Raw genomic sequence first — 16761 nt, 5'->3', positions numbered from 1 at the left:
TTAACGCCGAGCCCATTGGGAGTGCTCTAATATTTGTAACCAACGTTTGCATAGCATGGGCATAAACTAGGTGACTCGTTCTATCAAAGTTAGAACTGTGCTAGGGTGTTGTAGTTGAAATTTGTATAACCATAACTGTGAACACACATCCCTGGAATTCCCCTTATCTCTATATTTTTATCTCTGTGAATAACATAATATTATCGCGTCATAAGTTTATTCTTTCAGTTGATATTCATTTGACCAAAATCATTCTATTTTTTTGTTTTTGTTATTTACAAAAATTACACTTATAAACATGTAATTATCGAAGAAAATGTGATATCTAACATTGATCTACTCTATAGCTAAAAGGGTTTGTCTTGCTTCTAATAAAACTTGGAAACTTGCATTTTTGTGTAAATCTCGTAGATTTATTCGAACTTATGGTGTTGATTGCTTATTATGTGATATCATTTTTCAGGTCTTCTGAACTCTATTCGATTTTTGTTCGTCAAATTGCGATCCACTCGCATACAACTAAATTGATTGAACTTTAATACCTAAAATCGTCTTCTTCAATGAATATTTTCAATTACTCTTGAGCATAAATATTTTGAATCAATTTATACAAGATATTTTTTTATTTATTTATAAGCTCGAACTCCTCTAATCAGTGCGGTGTTAACTTTGACTAAATCTAGAATTGTCGATCCATGGGCTAGATCACATAACATAATACTTTAGAATGACATTTATTTTGCTCTAGAATAAATTGAGTAGTATTCATTTTCTCTAGAATAATTGTTCAAATTTTTAGAAATAATTATTTAAAAATTAATAGTTAAAAATTGAAGACAGATAGACAAGATGTAGAAGTCACCAAATGATCTATAATACAATGAATATGGGTGTCATTAGCATTCACATCTTAGCACACAACTCAAACTCGACATGTTGCTACAAACCGAAGTCTAAGCTGCAGTTACGAGTTGTTATTAGGCAAGTAGTGAGTAGTTTTGTCTCCCAGAACCTTGGGTTTATTCGTTTTTGAGCAAGGAACACCTCACGGACGAGGATGATAAAGATGAAGATAAAGATGGCGCGAAAGAAGAGACAATGTGTACAATTATAATTCTAACCTGTTTATCCCAATCAATGGTGTAAACCATGAAAGCAAGTATAGTTGTTTGGACACCAATCCCAGTTATCATCCACTCCAAACACCCTTACCAACGTAGTGTGTTAAGACAGGCAATCAACAAGAAAAACATAAACAAACCTTAGCTTCATCAACTCACCTCAACTTGGAGATTGAACACATAACCAAGTAGGACTCCAAGAGGTACCCCTACCAAGTAATATGAACCGAGGTTCACATACGCGACAATACCTTGTTGCGCAGCTCCAGGCAACACCTAAATCCGGAAAAATAACTTTAGTACCGACTGAGACTTTTAAAAATTTATTGTTTAGCAGGGGTCACCTGTGAGAACAGGCTGAACGCTGTTCAAAAGTACATAGACAGCAACAAGAGGTGAGAGACGTGCAAACGCCTCGGCCACTTGCGCATTCCTGGTGAACAGGTAAGCCACATTCTCCTTGAACATCAGGAAAACAAACATCAACACCAAGCCGATGGACACTGACATCACAAGCGTTGTCACGATAGAGAACTTTGCAGCTCCGGCATCCTTCCTCCCCAGCTCATTTGAGACGCGCACACTGGTGAGACGAGAATGGAATATGTTAGTCCTCAAGTCAACGAGCCAGACGCACACCTTTATTAGAACTATGACTACCTTGCTGCAGATAGGAAGCCTCCGGACACCACCGTAGTCCAGCCAGTGATGATGAGACTACAGGAACGCCACGAATGATCATTTAACAAAATCAACAAATTAAGCGAGATGAAAGAAGAAACCATACCAGATCGAAAGAGCATCAATCGCCACCTCTGCATTCTCCATCTTCCCGGTTAGAAGAATCAATATCATGTTGTAACAAAATTCAAGGCTGAAACCAAGACAAAACACACATGTCATATGGCACATACATAAACAATTTCTATGTTGCGTTATGATAGAAGGAGACTAACCAGATCATCACACCAGACGACACTACAAGCTGACCGTCGGTCCAAGATCCCTGAACGCTAAGGCCGTGAAGCCTCTCCACGTCTCTTTGCAGCCTCCGGACACCATATACAAAAGCTGGCCTAAATTCATGATCAAGAAAGCCAAACAAGTGGATGACATGACGCCAGAAACGCCAAATTCAAACTTCACAACCAGAAGCCACGATAGAAGCACGTGCGTGAGCAAGGAGACAATTGCATAGCATGACAAGACGAAGTTCTTGCTCTGGGACTGCAGATAGGCATTGCAGTCGTACATTGCACCGTACAAGAAGACGACAGCAATGAACCAGGGAGCGACATCCCCTGCCACGTCCGCAATGTTGTGGTCCTGTCCTAATGCTCTCAGAACCGGAGCAGCAAACACGAACAGGGGCGTGACCAGAACACAGACAACGAGCAAGATGATGCACGATTGCTGAAGATAAATTCCAAGCTTCTCGTGTTGTTTGGCGCCGTATGCTTGCCCACATAGAGTCCCCACCCCACCAACCATGCCTAGCTGCATATTTATAACCAAGAACATATCTTCATTCTGCCACAAACTAAATCAACTATGGCTCAGTACCTGAATGCCAAGGACAAATCCGAAGAGCACGGTGAAGACGAGGGCGAAGCAGCAAGGTGTGTGGGGCCAATGTGGCCCATAAAAGACTGGCTAACTACATGTACACCAAATGTTGAAAATGGTGTTAGTATAGCTGGGCCAGCTACAATCAAGACCTTTTCATCTCACTCCATATTCTCTTCTTCAAAGATGACTTGGCTTCGTCTCTGGCAAAATCCAGCAGACTTTCCTTCATGTTCCTTCCATTCTTTAGTGATCAAGCTATTGCTCTTACCCTTCTGCAATTTATACATGTCTGATGCATTAGTTTTAACATAATCACATGTGATTAGTGATTACACAAATTAATACAATTTCTATTCTTGCTATATATCAAACAGACATACACACACACTTACAGAAACATTTAAACATGCTTTCACTAAAAGAAGGGATAAATGAAGATGAAGAAATCAGTGAAATGAAATGGAGTCAAAGAACTCACCTGTAATATCTTGTTTTATTTTTTGAGAGAATCTTGTTTCTTACTCTCATTGTTTTCTTTGTAGTGTTTATTTGTACAACTTTGTATTTAGAGTGTCAAATAGTGTGGTTGGTAATAAGAAAACAAATTATTTATTCATATAATTATAAAGTATGTGACCCACAATTTATTTCACATTTTGATTGGTATGTTTGATTTTTGTGACAAAGGGAATCTGCTTAATTTTTTATTCTAGGAACTGTTATTTAATTCTAGACCTAGTCATAATCACTCTCACCTGTTCTATACTACTCCTCCGCCCCTCATAATTTGTTAGCATTTGACCTAACACGGGTTTTAAAAAAATATAATAAAAAGTGGGTTGAAAAAATTAGTGATATATGGATCCACTCTAAAAAATGATAAAAGTAAAAGATGATAAATTGTTAGGGATAGACGAAATGGAAATAAGTTAAGATTTTCAGGAATGGAGGGGTACTATATCTGCATTAACAAATTAACAACTTACAAAATAATTCAAAACGTGCTTGATTCACGCAGTAACAAATTAACAATTTACAAAATAATTCAAAGCGTGCTTGATTCACGCACTAAGTATATATGGTTGGGAAATGGGCTCTAAATATTTAAACTTTAATCATTTCATTTGTTAGGTTTAGTTTAAATTTTAAAATTATCATTAATACTCTTCCTCCGTCGTTAGGAGTCTCACTTGTTAGCGACGGAATTTTAAGAAATGTTAAGAAAAGTAAGTGAGAAAAATTTAATGGAATATGAGTCATACTTAAATATTTTAGTTCATGTAAATAAAATGTAAGTGAAATGAGTTAGTACTATTTATAATAAAAATGAACCGAAAATCCTATACACGAAGAACTAAGATGTAAAAACAGGATTGATATTCGTAGAAGTATTACTTTAAATCATGGTGTGAATGTTGAGGAACGAGAGTAATGTCAAGTAAGTAAAAATTTAATTACTTTAATCGTAAATACTTGTAATATTCATATATTTATCTCTATTATACACTTATCTCTATTATACACGTAAAACATTTAAATTTTAAACACTTAGATCCTTATTTAATTTGTAATTGAATTTCAAATCTAAAGCAGCTTCATGGAGGATTTGAATCGAGACTTTTTGCCTTGGATATTAACCTCTCTACGGCTTGCCAACTCACATACACCTCTTAGATTCTTCTAGGTATGATGGAATGCGGTGAAGATCTAGTATTCGAAAACGGAGGGGTGGAATATTTATTACTCCCTCCATCCTGCAATAAGAATCACATTTTGTCATTTTGGTACGTCCTACAATAAGAGTCATATTTCACTTTTACCATAAATGGTAAGTAAGTCTCATATTCCACTAACTTACTTCACTCACATTTTATTATGAAACCAATATAAAAAGTGGATCTCACATTCCTCTAATTTTTCCAACTTACTATTCTTTACATTTTTTTAAAACTCATGCCCACGCCAAATGTGGCTTTATTATGAGATGGATGGAGTACTAGTTAGGTTTAGGACGAATATGACTATTTTTTCGATCTTCGAGGCGATGTCTGATGCAAATCAGAGGGGTGGACATGAGAATTTTATGTCCGGATAAGGAAAAACTAGTGCCCACACCATAAGGAGGGAATGAAATGAGGATTAGAATGGAATGACAATTTGATTCTTATGTTTGGTAAGGACAAAGAATACAAAATGAATGAAATTGTGTTCTTTGATTGATTTCATTCTATATTTGGTAACTACAAAGAGTGGATTTATGGAATGAAATATAAATAATTAATTATTTTAGAATTTAATGTCAATTTAAATTAAACATTATTAGTGGAATTATTTCCGTAAAAATTATTTTTCAAACAAAAGTTTATAATATTTCATGCACGCTACTTTAAATTTAAGTCCACATAATACAAAACAATGTGTTTAATTTTTGTTTCAATTATTAAAAATTTTAAAATTTTAGTTTTATTATAAATTGAATTAAAATATAATAGTACTATATACTAACATGTTAGTATAATTTTGCCAAAAGAAATAAGAAAAAAGAAGAATGAAATGAAATTGTCATTCATCAGCTAATTCAAATGAATGGATATTCTTGTTGGGAATTGAACGGTAATTCCTAAAAAAATATATCAAACTAAAGAATAGAATGAAAGTTGAATATCATAACATAATTTCTATTCCTCCATTTCAAAACATGGTCTGACTATTTTTTACTTTCAATATTTTTTTCTTAGTTATTGTGAGATCGCTTAAGGCCCAAAATTGAATCCTGATACCCGAACCAAATGCCTCGGCCTGGTGCTCCAAAATGCATGGTTAACAAATAGGGATAATATAAGCTGGGATATACAAAATCTAAAATATGATCTGGAGTGGACCGATAGAAAATATAAAGAGATGACAAAATATTAATAATAGTAAATATTAATAATTTAATACATTATTAATAGTAAAATAACATCAACAGAAAATATTAATACATTATCAACGGATCGTAAACCGCCGTCAAACTAGTAACGGTTTTTACTTTACAAAATAATTTTTTAAAATTTGTTGTTGGCAATACTTAAACTCATGACCCTCTTCTTTATATACCAACCATTTTACCACTCCACCATATGACCATTTTGGAATAATATGAACATTAATTTTTCTTATACACTAAAAATGATATTTTTATCCACATAAAATAATAGTAATTCATTTTAATTAAGAAATTATAAATTATAATATATATTTTAATTATGCTTTAATAATCACTAGATTTTTACAATATACTTACGAGTTTGTAATTACATATAAATTTAATATGTTTTATACGTCCATATAATTTATTAGTATTACTTAATATTAATATTTTTCTTGTATTATATATTTTATTTATATACACTAACCATTGGTATTAATTTTTTTACATAAAATAACTAATTATTCATGTTTAATTATTACTTAATATAATATTTTTTTTCAATACATTTTTTTTAGTTACAATTAAATTTATCTATTTATATATAAAATATTAAATTTTTTTATCTACAATAAGCAATGAATCATGTATTTAATTTTATTTACCAACAAAAATATTTATGAAACTTAGTCATTTACTACTAAATTTTAATATTTATATTACAACTAAAATATAAGGTTAATATTTTTGATATATTATTGCTTATATGTAAATTTAATATATTTTTCATATTGTATACTTAATTATACGAACAATAAAACGGTTCGCAGGTGATTGAACAGGTTGGACCGGTTGAACCATGAACTAGTAACTTAGGTTCACAGATCGATCCGTTTTAAAACATTGGTAACAACAAGGAAGATAACCCCTCTTTTGAGGTGACTCGAGAATTTATGCAACTTTGTTTTGACAGTTAAAATAGATAGAATAAAATAGGAGGAAATAAAATAGACATAAAGGATTTTTATTTTTAGTAATAAGTCATTTGGGATAAATCTAAAAGAAAAGTGAGTATCTTCGGTGGAGGAAGAGTATTTTCTAAATCATTGTTTTGTCAATTTTTTTGGTTTAACCATAATGTATCGAACCCGTTGTGAATCCGACTAATCCGCTACTTCTAATAGAATTGGATTATCACACAAGATTAAATTTGACTACGTTACTTTTCACGGTCGAAAATATAAACCATAAGAAAAATAATCAATAACTAGAGTTCATAATTTTCACAATTTATTTTATATTTATAAAATATACGTACGAGATTTTGGCCAAAATTTAGGGTATTAATTAACAATGGCGAAAAAAGTAAAAACAGAAACAAAGAAAATAAAGTAAAACGAAAGTCTGTAAAACCCTTCTTTTCCGATTTGAATCAATCAAACCAAAGGAAAAGGGGAGACGGAGAAGATGGCGTCGTCTTCGAGCAGCGGGCTTACCTTCAAACTCCACCCTCTCGTCATTGTCAACATCTCGGATCACTTCACTCGAGTCAAGTCCCAATCTCATCCGCGCCGCGTAGTCGGTTGCGTCATCGGCGTCCAGCGCGGCCGCACCGTCGAGATCTTCAACAGTTTCGAGCTCCTCTACGACGACTCCACCCACTCGCTCGACCGCGCTTTTCTCGAGAAAAAGCAAGAGCTCTGTGCGTATTATCCCTTTCCTAAATTACATTCCTGTTTTTGAGATTTTAGTGTGCTAGTTTCGGCAGTGCTCACTGATTAGGGCTTTTTCGGGGTGAGGGGATTAGAAATTACTGATACCTGATGTGCTGAACAGATAAGAAGGTTTTCCTCAGTTCTATATACTTGGATGGTATTCAACGGGGAGTGATGCTCACGAAACCGATATGATTATTCACAAATCTGTAAGCTCTTGAATTTTACTCTACATGTCTATGATTCAGCAATTTTCTAGTAATTGATATCATGACCTATGTTTTCAGATCACTTTCTAACCCTAGTATGTGAAAAATATTAAAATTGAATGGGATCAGAATGTATCATCTGAAGTGCTATAGGTTTTTTTCATAAATTTTTCAGTAGCTTTCGTGTGATACTCACAAATGCGGCGAAACACTGTTTCGATTTTATATTTTATTGATCTCCATACCTGCTGTGTATATCTTCAGACTTTCAGAGTGAGACTGATAGTATTCTGAACATAGCTGCAATCAGTTGTATTAGAACAAATAGTATGAGTTAATTGTCTAAGCTGGCATACCTTACATTATATGCTTTCATTGCACAAGTAAAATTCTGTATATTACCTGATTAGTGAGAATCATTTGTTCCCCACAGTTAATGGATATCAATGAGAATCCAGTTTATGTTCTTCTAAATCCTGCAATCAATCCTGCCCAGAAGGATCTGCCGGTTACTATCTATGAAAGTGGTACGCATTTATCGTCTGCTGTCACCATTTTGATTGGGCTTGATGTTATAATTTATTTATATATATTCAGTGCTTGGCGATGAGGAAGAATTCCTCTTATGTGTTTGTCGAATTCTGTTTCTGAGGAGTAGCCTCGGTGTAGATTTACAATGTTACATGACATACGTTAACCACATTGTTCTTGTATAGATGCCTTTGACTCTTTATTCAGAAGTCGCCAGTTGTTGGGGATTTCTTTTTTTTTTTATAAATCAAATAAAATAAATAAAGTACAATTATAACTTGGGTATGCCCGAGGGATACAGCCAACTAGTCAAGCTAGCGAGCTGGGGTGGGAATAACAAATACAACCGAAACTTGGCATACCCAAGGGCTTATATCAAGCCAATGTACATCAACTCATTCTAGAAAAGGAGTCCCTAGAAAGCCTAATGGCTTAGACAATCGTCCTTGCCATGAAGAGGTTTACAAGGTAACATAGGCATACCCGCATACCTATGTGAGATGGTCCGGACCGACCCTAATCCACAAAGAAGGCCGTCCGAAGATGGAGGTCGGGCCTCATTAAAACCTCTCGAGGCAAAACCCAGTGGGATAAAATCCTCAAAAGGAAAAGGAGTACCCGGTCGGCTTGGACAAACTGTTATGGCTCGGATGATGGGGCATACTGGGGCCCAGCGGAACTTTTGTTTATCACTAAATTAAAAAATCCATACCGGTGTGCACGGAAAACTAGTGACCTTTTGTGCTATAGGGAGTCCGTACCAAACCACCCAAGTTTGCGGCGTTACGGACCAGCGATTCAGTAAATGTTTGCTGCGCCAGGCTAGTGTATACTCTCTTGGGCTGGGACATTCGAATTTGTCATAAACTTGGAAGGCCATTCCACGGATGTTCGTCCCCACGAGGCCAAACAAAAGAGGCGTTCATTAAACAATTTTGTCACAAAATAAAGGCCATCCTACCAAGGGAGATTCTCCTTTGGCAGTGACATACTCACACACCAAGGCAACGACCTTGGGACCCATCTTATTACACAAACTGTTAGTGGGCTAATGTTGATACAACCAAATCTTCAGGAAACAAAGAGTAAAGGGTAGCATGAGTTACCCTTTTTACCATTGGGGATTTCTTATTTACTCTCAAGAAGCAGTAGAGCACCTGCTTATTTATTTATTTATACTATTTTCCATTTTTACACTGCCATAGAGAGAGGAACTCAGGACATATTGATTGATATTTGATATAAAGTAAAAATGTGTATTAGGTAAGGGTTAGACATATGGCCAATATCTAATTCTTTAGGCTTGTGATCTTGTATGAACTTTAAGACTGCCATTTAAATCTAGCCTTATTGGAGTGTTAAAGTGAGTTAATTGCCTGCAATCTGCCTACATGTGGATGATATATTCTAGCTCGAATTTAGATAACTTCTACCCTTAGCTGTTTTCATTTCTGTATTAACAGTTTAGGACATTGGCAAATTGCCTATAGGCAACAAAAGATTGCTAATATGTTGGAAGTAAATTTGCTGCAATAGAGTAGGCCCCTTGAATGTACATCAAGAACTATATGTGAGATCATTGATTTTTAGTTTAACTCTTATTTACTCATGAGCTTAATTTCTGTTTTACTGTCTTTGTTCATGATCATTACCATTCAAGAGTTGCATGTAATTGATGGCAACCCCCAGCTTATTTTGTTCAATCAAGCTACACCATTGAGGTATGTTTTGTTTTTATAAATTGAATACTGAGAAAATTTTAGCTGTAGGGCTTGCAACTTCTTTTTTCTCTTTACTAGACAGTGAAGCAGAAAGAATATCTGTTGATCATGTTGCCCACCTTAAACCATCTGACGGGGTTCTGCTGCAACTCAGTGTGAGCCTTTCACTATCACATTAATTAAATCATCATTTTATATCACTGTTTTTCTTATCAAGGATGCATAGGATTTCAAACCCCCTTTACCTTTAATATTGCCAGTGGCTGCTCATCTTACTGGTATACATAGTGATCAAAACTAAAAGTAGAGTCAATGCTTCATCACTATCTTCAGCCATGCAGAAAGGTATGTCTGTTTATTTTTTAAAATTTCAATTTTCTAAATGGAGAAGTCATCTCATTTTCTGTTTTCGTTGGTTGAGTGAAACAACTAGGTTCAGTTGTTTGAAAGATGTCTAGATGATCTTTTATCGGAAATTATATGTATTGTTGTTTGGAGTATGGGGGAAAGTCTGATAGATTGTTAAGTGCTCCATATTTAATCTTTATGTTCAATTTACTGCTGCTTGCAGGTGAGATTCCCTTGGAGAATTCATTGCTGAGGCAAGTTTCTAGTCTCTTGAGAAGGTTGCCAGCTATTGAATCTGAAAAATTTCAAGATGACTTCTTGATGGTGAGTGCATCATGTAGTATTTGGTTATGTTTCGAAATTCTTTTAGTACCATTCACTTTAAATATGATATAGCGTAGGTCTTTTTTTTGTTTTTTTTGAATATACCTGTCAAAGCTGCATGTTGTCCTCTAATGACTTGCATGATGCTTATCTCATACAAATTCAAACTGTGGAGAGTATAGGAAAAGAAGGATTTCAAACCTCTCAAACTCACCTTTTTAATTTATGTTTTGAAAAAAGATCTTTCCTTAATTAACGAGGGTAAGTCCGAACTCTCCCCATGAGAGTAGGCTCTTTGGCTTATTTTGATACTGTTATATATCAATTTGTTTACTTAATTCATTTTCTTCTGCCCGATGCTTTCATAATGACTTAATGTTGTTATTTCCAGGAATACAACGACACATTATTGATCACATATCTTGCCATGTTTACCAATTGCTCAAGGTATGGCTTTTATACCTTTTTCCTGCTATTATCTTTTCTGAATAATACTTTTAGTCGTGTATGTACTTTTGAAGCAGGATACATTATAAGATTTGACATTGTTAGGATTAGTATAGATTTGGTTAATCTTTATCCTTACTTAATGGTCATATCAAGCGGATTGTGTGGCTGATTCTGTGTTATGCTATTAGGAGAGATGTTTGGAGTCACCTGGAATCCTGGATTGGTTTAATGCATTATGACTTATGATTTATGAATGTGTTAAAAGCTTCTACCATGACCTCGATGCTCGAACTTATAGTTCATTCACCACTTAGTAGTTTAACTGCAGTTGTAGTCTACCTGATGTATCATTTCCTGGAAACTCACGCATTCTTCTTGTGGCATATATAGAAATTTGAACTAACTATAATTTGTTTCTAACTGTAAATAAAGAACTTTGATGTCAGCTCTGATCATTGGCTGTAAACTTCTTATGCAGTACAATGAATGAATTGGTGGACAAATTCAACACTGCTTACGACAGGCATAGCCGAAGGTGGCCGGACTGGTTTTATCTAAACGTTTATTTTTTTCGTTGCCCTTGTTATTTATTAATTTGACCTCTGAAGAATGCAGACTACATTATCTAGGAATCTATCGCAAATATAAATGAACCCAGAGGTGATGAACATTTGAATAGTTTGTCTGTGTTCATGCATTTTTGTTTTCCAGACATACATATGTAGTTTGCCATTTTCATTTTTGTTTATACTCAGATCAGGTAGTGAATTGGCATTAAATCCATGAACAGCAGCTGACTATTTTTATGGACATCTCAAAATGGCAAAATGAAACTATTTTTGTGGATGGAGGGAGTATAATATATTATAAATAGTGGCATGGCCCCACATTCCACTGAACTAATTTCACTCTAATTTAATCTAAAATTAATATACATAAATGAGATATATGTAACATTGACTTTTTCTAGCCACGGTTAACATTTAAAATTTGGGCTAAACAAATGAAACTACTATTTGCGTATAAAGGGAGTAATGTGCTTTGTCTTTCTTTTGACAAGAATGGGTAGCTTACTTCACTAAATATGTACTACTCTCTCCGTTCGCGAATATGAGTCTAGTTTTTCTATTTTAGTTCGTCCGCGAGTAGGAGTCCCGGTTTACTTTACCATAAATATTCCACTAACTCATTTCACTCATATTTTATTTAAAACTAATATATACTAGTGAGATTCATATTCCACTAACTCATTTCACTCATATTTTATTTAAAACTAATATATACTAGTGAGATTCATATTCCACTAACTTTATTCCACCCACTTTTTTAACATTTATTAAAACTTGTGTCGCCAAAGAATGACACTCCTAACGACGGACGGAGGGATTACTAGTTATTATAACTATGTGGAACTGTGAATGCTAAAATTTACATCTTGATTCAAGGGAAAATGTCATCGATTAATGGATGATTAATTGATTGTTTCCACACATATATGTGTGACCATTATTCTTTGGTTGAATTTAACATCCACATCATATCATATAATCATACAACTATTACTTTAAAAAATTCAAATCGCATAGTGTAATTTCTAGGGTTTAGTTAAGCTGTCATCGATGTCTCGTAAACCAATGATTAGGATTTGAACAAGTGATGAGTTTTTGAAACTTTATGGTAAAAATTGGACAGTAAAGATTCTAAATTGGTAGCAGTAAAAGTCATTAGTAAAGGTCTAAATATATTATCATAATAAGAATTTTCAAAGTAGAAGTTATGGCCTATGGCCTATTGCAAAGGGAGGTTAATCATGTTTACATTTATTGATACACGAGATAACGTTGATATAAAGTTTAATTCACATCAACAATATAATCTTTCTTTTCTTTTTTTTTCTTTTTGCATCTCAACATAAACAGTAATTTGCCATAATTAGACCCGCTCCAATATTAAATAAATAATTTTGATGGTACCTCTACTTTCATAATTTCATGTTATACCCAAGGGAATAAAAAGACCTTTAACTCAATTGAGGTGACACTACTACTATTATTTTTTTTTTTGTGACCAGTGTCTTGAACCTACCTTCGATGGAATCCACTAATCCTGCTCTACCGGATTTAGGATGTAAAAGAATCCCCAAATTGGTGGATTTGAACCGACCGTATCACACGTAACGTAAGCTTACATCTGTTGGTCCTACTACTATTATTTGATTGAAAATAATAAATATTTCGATAATTAAATTTAATAGTGTGTGTGTGCAATTTTTAGTCATGGTATATTTTAAGGGAAAATTAATTAAATGAGGAAGTGAATGAATCAACTTTTGGTGCTACACAAATTCTAAGATGAATCAAAGTAAGTTGGACTAAATGACTCATCAAATCAGTGATGATATATTTTTCATTAATTTAGGTAATAATTCGGTCGGTAGCAATTGTCAAAAGTTTAGAAAATTAAAGGACGAGGGTCCCAAAATCACGATTTAGTTGGTGGTCCAAACAAAGAAAGATTTTACCCCAAGATTTGAGTAATTAAACATTATAAAAACAATTCCCTTCCCACCTATTTATTATATGTAAATATCTTTTTTCTACACATAAGCATCCATTATCAAAACATGTTCTTTTATGAGGAAGGGAAATGGAATAAATTTTAAATCTTTGAGAATGAGACCCTTTTGGTTGATTTTTCAAATTAGAAAATGATATTCCAAGATTTTAATTCATTAATTAGTTGTTCTGAGTGAGATATTTTAAATTCCACTTTATTAAGTTATAAAAATGGCTACTTTTATAGATTTATGTACTGAATTACTAATTGACTATATTACTCTAATGTCTCGATCATATACAAAAAAACACTTGCACATTCTAATATTTTTTACGTGCATGTGTTTAATTTGTACTTTTGCATAAAAATTAATCATTTTCAACTAGAATAAAAAAAGGAGATTCTTCTATAATACTAAATGTAATACACTAAATGACACAGTGAATGACGAAACCCAATTAACAATGTCACACGAAATAAATCCAATTATCATATTCCATTTTGTTTCAGTCACGGGAGAGAAAATCGTATAGTATATTTGGGTCATGTGAGTATGGTGTTAGGAAATAGAAACTTGGTATTTCAATTAATTATTGATGCATCGTTGGTTGTGTTTCGAATCCTTTGCAGGCCGACATCATGTGAGAGGATTATCGATTATACGGTGGCTGTTACGAAGAGATCTTAACCCACTAATTGTCGGCCCATCTTCCAAGACCTCATACTTGTCCATATTTTACTTTCGATGCTTTATACATTTAAGAGTGTATATATCTATTTGATATATTCCATCACTTGAAGCAATTTGTCAGACCAAAGTATGGTACTCTACTATAGAGGCTAATGTAACAATACGATAAATCAAAAATCAATAAGGATTTAAGACTATAATTTATTGATTCATTTTACTTATAGATTAATTTATTGATTTATTTTACTTATAGATTAGAATATAACTCTAAGACGATATGATTGAATAATAAGGTACTTAATACTTTAATTTAATGCGATAGTAAAGTCGTACTTCCTCCGTTCCTTATAGTTGAGTCATTTTTCGATTTCGGAAGTTCTTCATAGTTGAGTCATTTCTATATATAGTACTCCCTCCGTCCGCATTAGAGTCCCGGTCACTTTTTATAATTTTAATCGAATTTAGGTTAAAATTGAAACCGAAAAACCGAAAACCAACTAAAGCGAAAAAACCGAAATTTCAAAACAAAACCGAAAAAAAAAATAGTATATTCTAATAGGGATGTAATCAATTGCTAACTAATTACTAATCTCAAATTGAGACCAATTTTCAACCATTAGATTAGAAGATCTTGTGATTAATATAATGTCAAGTGTAATATATTTTAAATTTAAATAATTATTAATTAAATTAAAAAGGGTATTAATGTCAAATCCTATATGTAGTAATTATAATACTACTTTCTCTCCTAAAATCATCTCAAATCTTTAAATTTAAACCTCTCAATTTAAATTATTTTTAAAAATATATCAAATTAAAAGATAATTTAATAAGGATTAACAAGATCTCAATTGCATATGTTAGAGCGATTTTGGGGTTGATGAAATTTGATAAATTATATTTAATTTTAAATCGTATGTTGATAAATTGATTTTCAACAACCAAATAAAATCAATATATTGTAAGAAAATCTGATATTACGATTCAAATCTCATAAAAATGTGTTGATATTTTCTCCTTGTGTTGATATTCTAATTTCTATTGTTGATATTTGTAACAAATGTTGATATAAAAAAATCATAAATTATCATATGATAACATATGATGATATTACCCTTTTGTTGATATTTTGTCTACTATTTATTAGATTTTGTGAGCTTTAATCTCTCAATTCATTTTAAAATCCAAGGTGGAGATTTATTTTGATTTTGGATTAGGTGCTATACCTATAAGCATTAAAAATAGGACCCTATTCTAATATATCTAATTTATTTTATTTTATATATCTAATACAATATAAATATATATAATATAAAATTAATATAATATATATAATATTTATTATATAAAAATATATTAGAAGAATATATGTTATATATATGATATAATATACTAAATTAATAGGATAAAAATATAAAAATATATTTAAAATATAATTCGGTTTTTCGGTTTTTTTTTAACCCGAAGCAGAAAAACAAAAACCGAACCAAATTTCAAAATTTGGGTTTGATTGGGTTCGGATATTCGTTTTAAATTATTTTGCTCACCCTATGCTCCTCCCAAAATTTAGAAACACAACAGTCAAATCATCTAAGGACAACTTAATAGCCAACCTCAAAAACATACTTGAGACTATCTCAAGTCTATATACACAATACCAACAATCCAATATAAAAATTTCTCCATCACTGAAGCAAAATCAAGCCCTACAAATCATTATAAATCAGAAATCAGAAATTTCTACCGATCAAAAATAGTGTATTTGAAATTCCCCCTTTTAGCAATATCAGAGGCAACGATATTGCATCCTATTTAGCAAAGCACAAAGATTAGTCAAAGTGGGATTATTTCAATGATATTCCATCGCAGCGTTTTAAAATATTGAAGTAGTAGAAGGCAATATGGCACCAAAGGATGCGCTACAGAAACATTAGATGGTTAGAATTATAAAAAATAACCCTATAATTTAACAAGTGATTCATGCGTTCTCAAATTGCACTGACATTACTTGTTGTGTGGAAAGGGTGATGGCGCCAAGGAGACTCTATCTAATTAATTAATTTCAAACTTTTAAAGTTTTAATAAACAATTGGTAAAATGAAGAGAGGTAGATAAAAAAATATAATTGGAGTATTGTTAGTGAATAATAAGGTCAGATGAAGTATTTGATTTAGGATTTATTAATTAAACAAATTTTAAATATTTTTATATTTTAATAAAAATAAGATAAACGTATCATAGGCTTTGTTAAAATGCAATCTTAAAGTACTCGGACACCACTTTTTCAAATATATTATAAATATACAACATATAATTGTTATATAGGTTGGATATTGTTGCAGAAAAATTGTTGTATAAAAAGCAACAAATTTTTTGAGTTTTATTTTTTTGGCGAATGCTTATTTTTGTGCGGGATAAAGATTATAAAAATGATGGTATGGTGTTATTTTAAGGGTTTGGGGCCTAACATATCCGATCATATTTTATAAATATCTTATAGTCAGTTTTAATATTTAATCTTATTTACCAAACAATTATATTATTAATTTAATCTTACTACTTTTTCTCAATTCATTAGAATTGTTTATTTCACTTTATAAATACGCTAACAAAAA

General features: G+C 32.5%; 2 pseudogenes; one reads left to right on the top strand and one right to left on the bottom strand.

Annotated features, from left to right (window-relative positions):
- Positions 1–1198: 1198 nt before the first annotated feature.
- Positions 1199–2919, bottom strand: LOC125198403 (annotated as a pseudogene).
- A 4055-nt stretch (positions 2920–6974) lies between these two features.
- Positions 6975–11637, top strand: LOC125198402 (annotated as a pseudogene).
- Positions 11638–16761: the final 5124 nt, after the last annotated feature.

This window comes from Salvia hispanica, unplaced genomic scaffold (assembly GCF_023119035.1).
Source record: "Salvia hispanica cultivar TCC Black 2014 unplaced genomic scaffold, UniMelb_Shisp_WGS_1.0 HiC_scaffold_1424, whole genome shotgun sequence".
Taxonomy (NCBI): domain Eukaryota; kingdom Viridiplantae; phylum Streptophyta; class Magnoliopsida; order Lamiales; family Lamiaceae; genus Salvia; species Salvia hispanica.
This window is presented reverse-complemented; position numbering and strand designations above follow the sequence as displayed.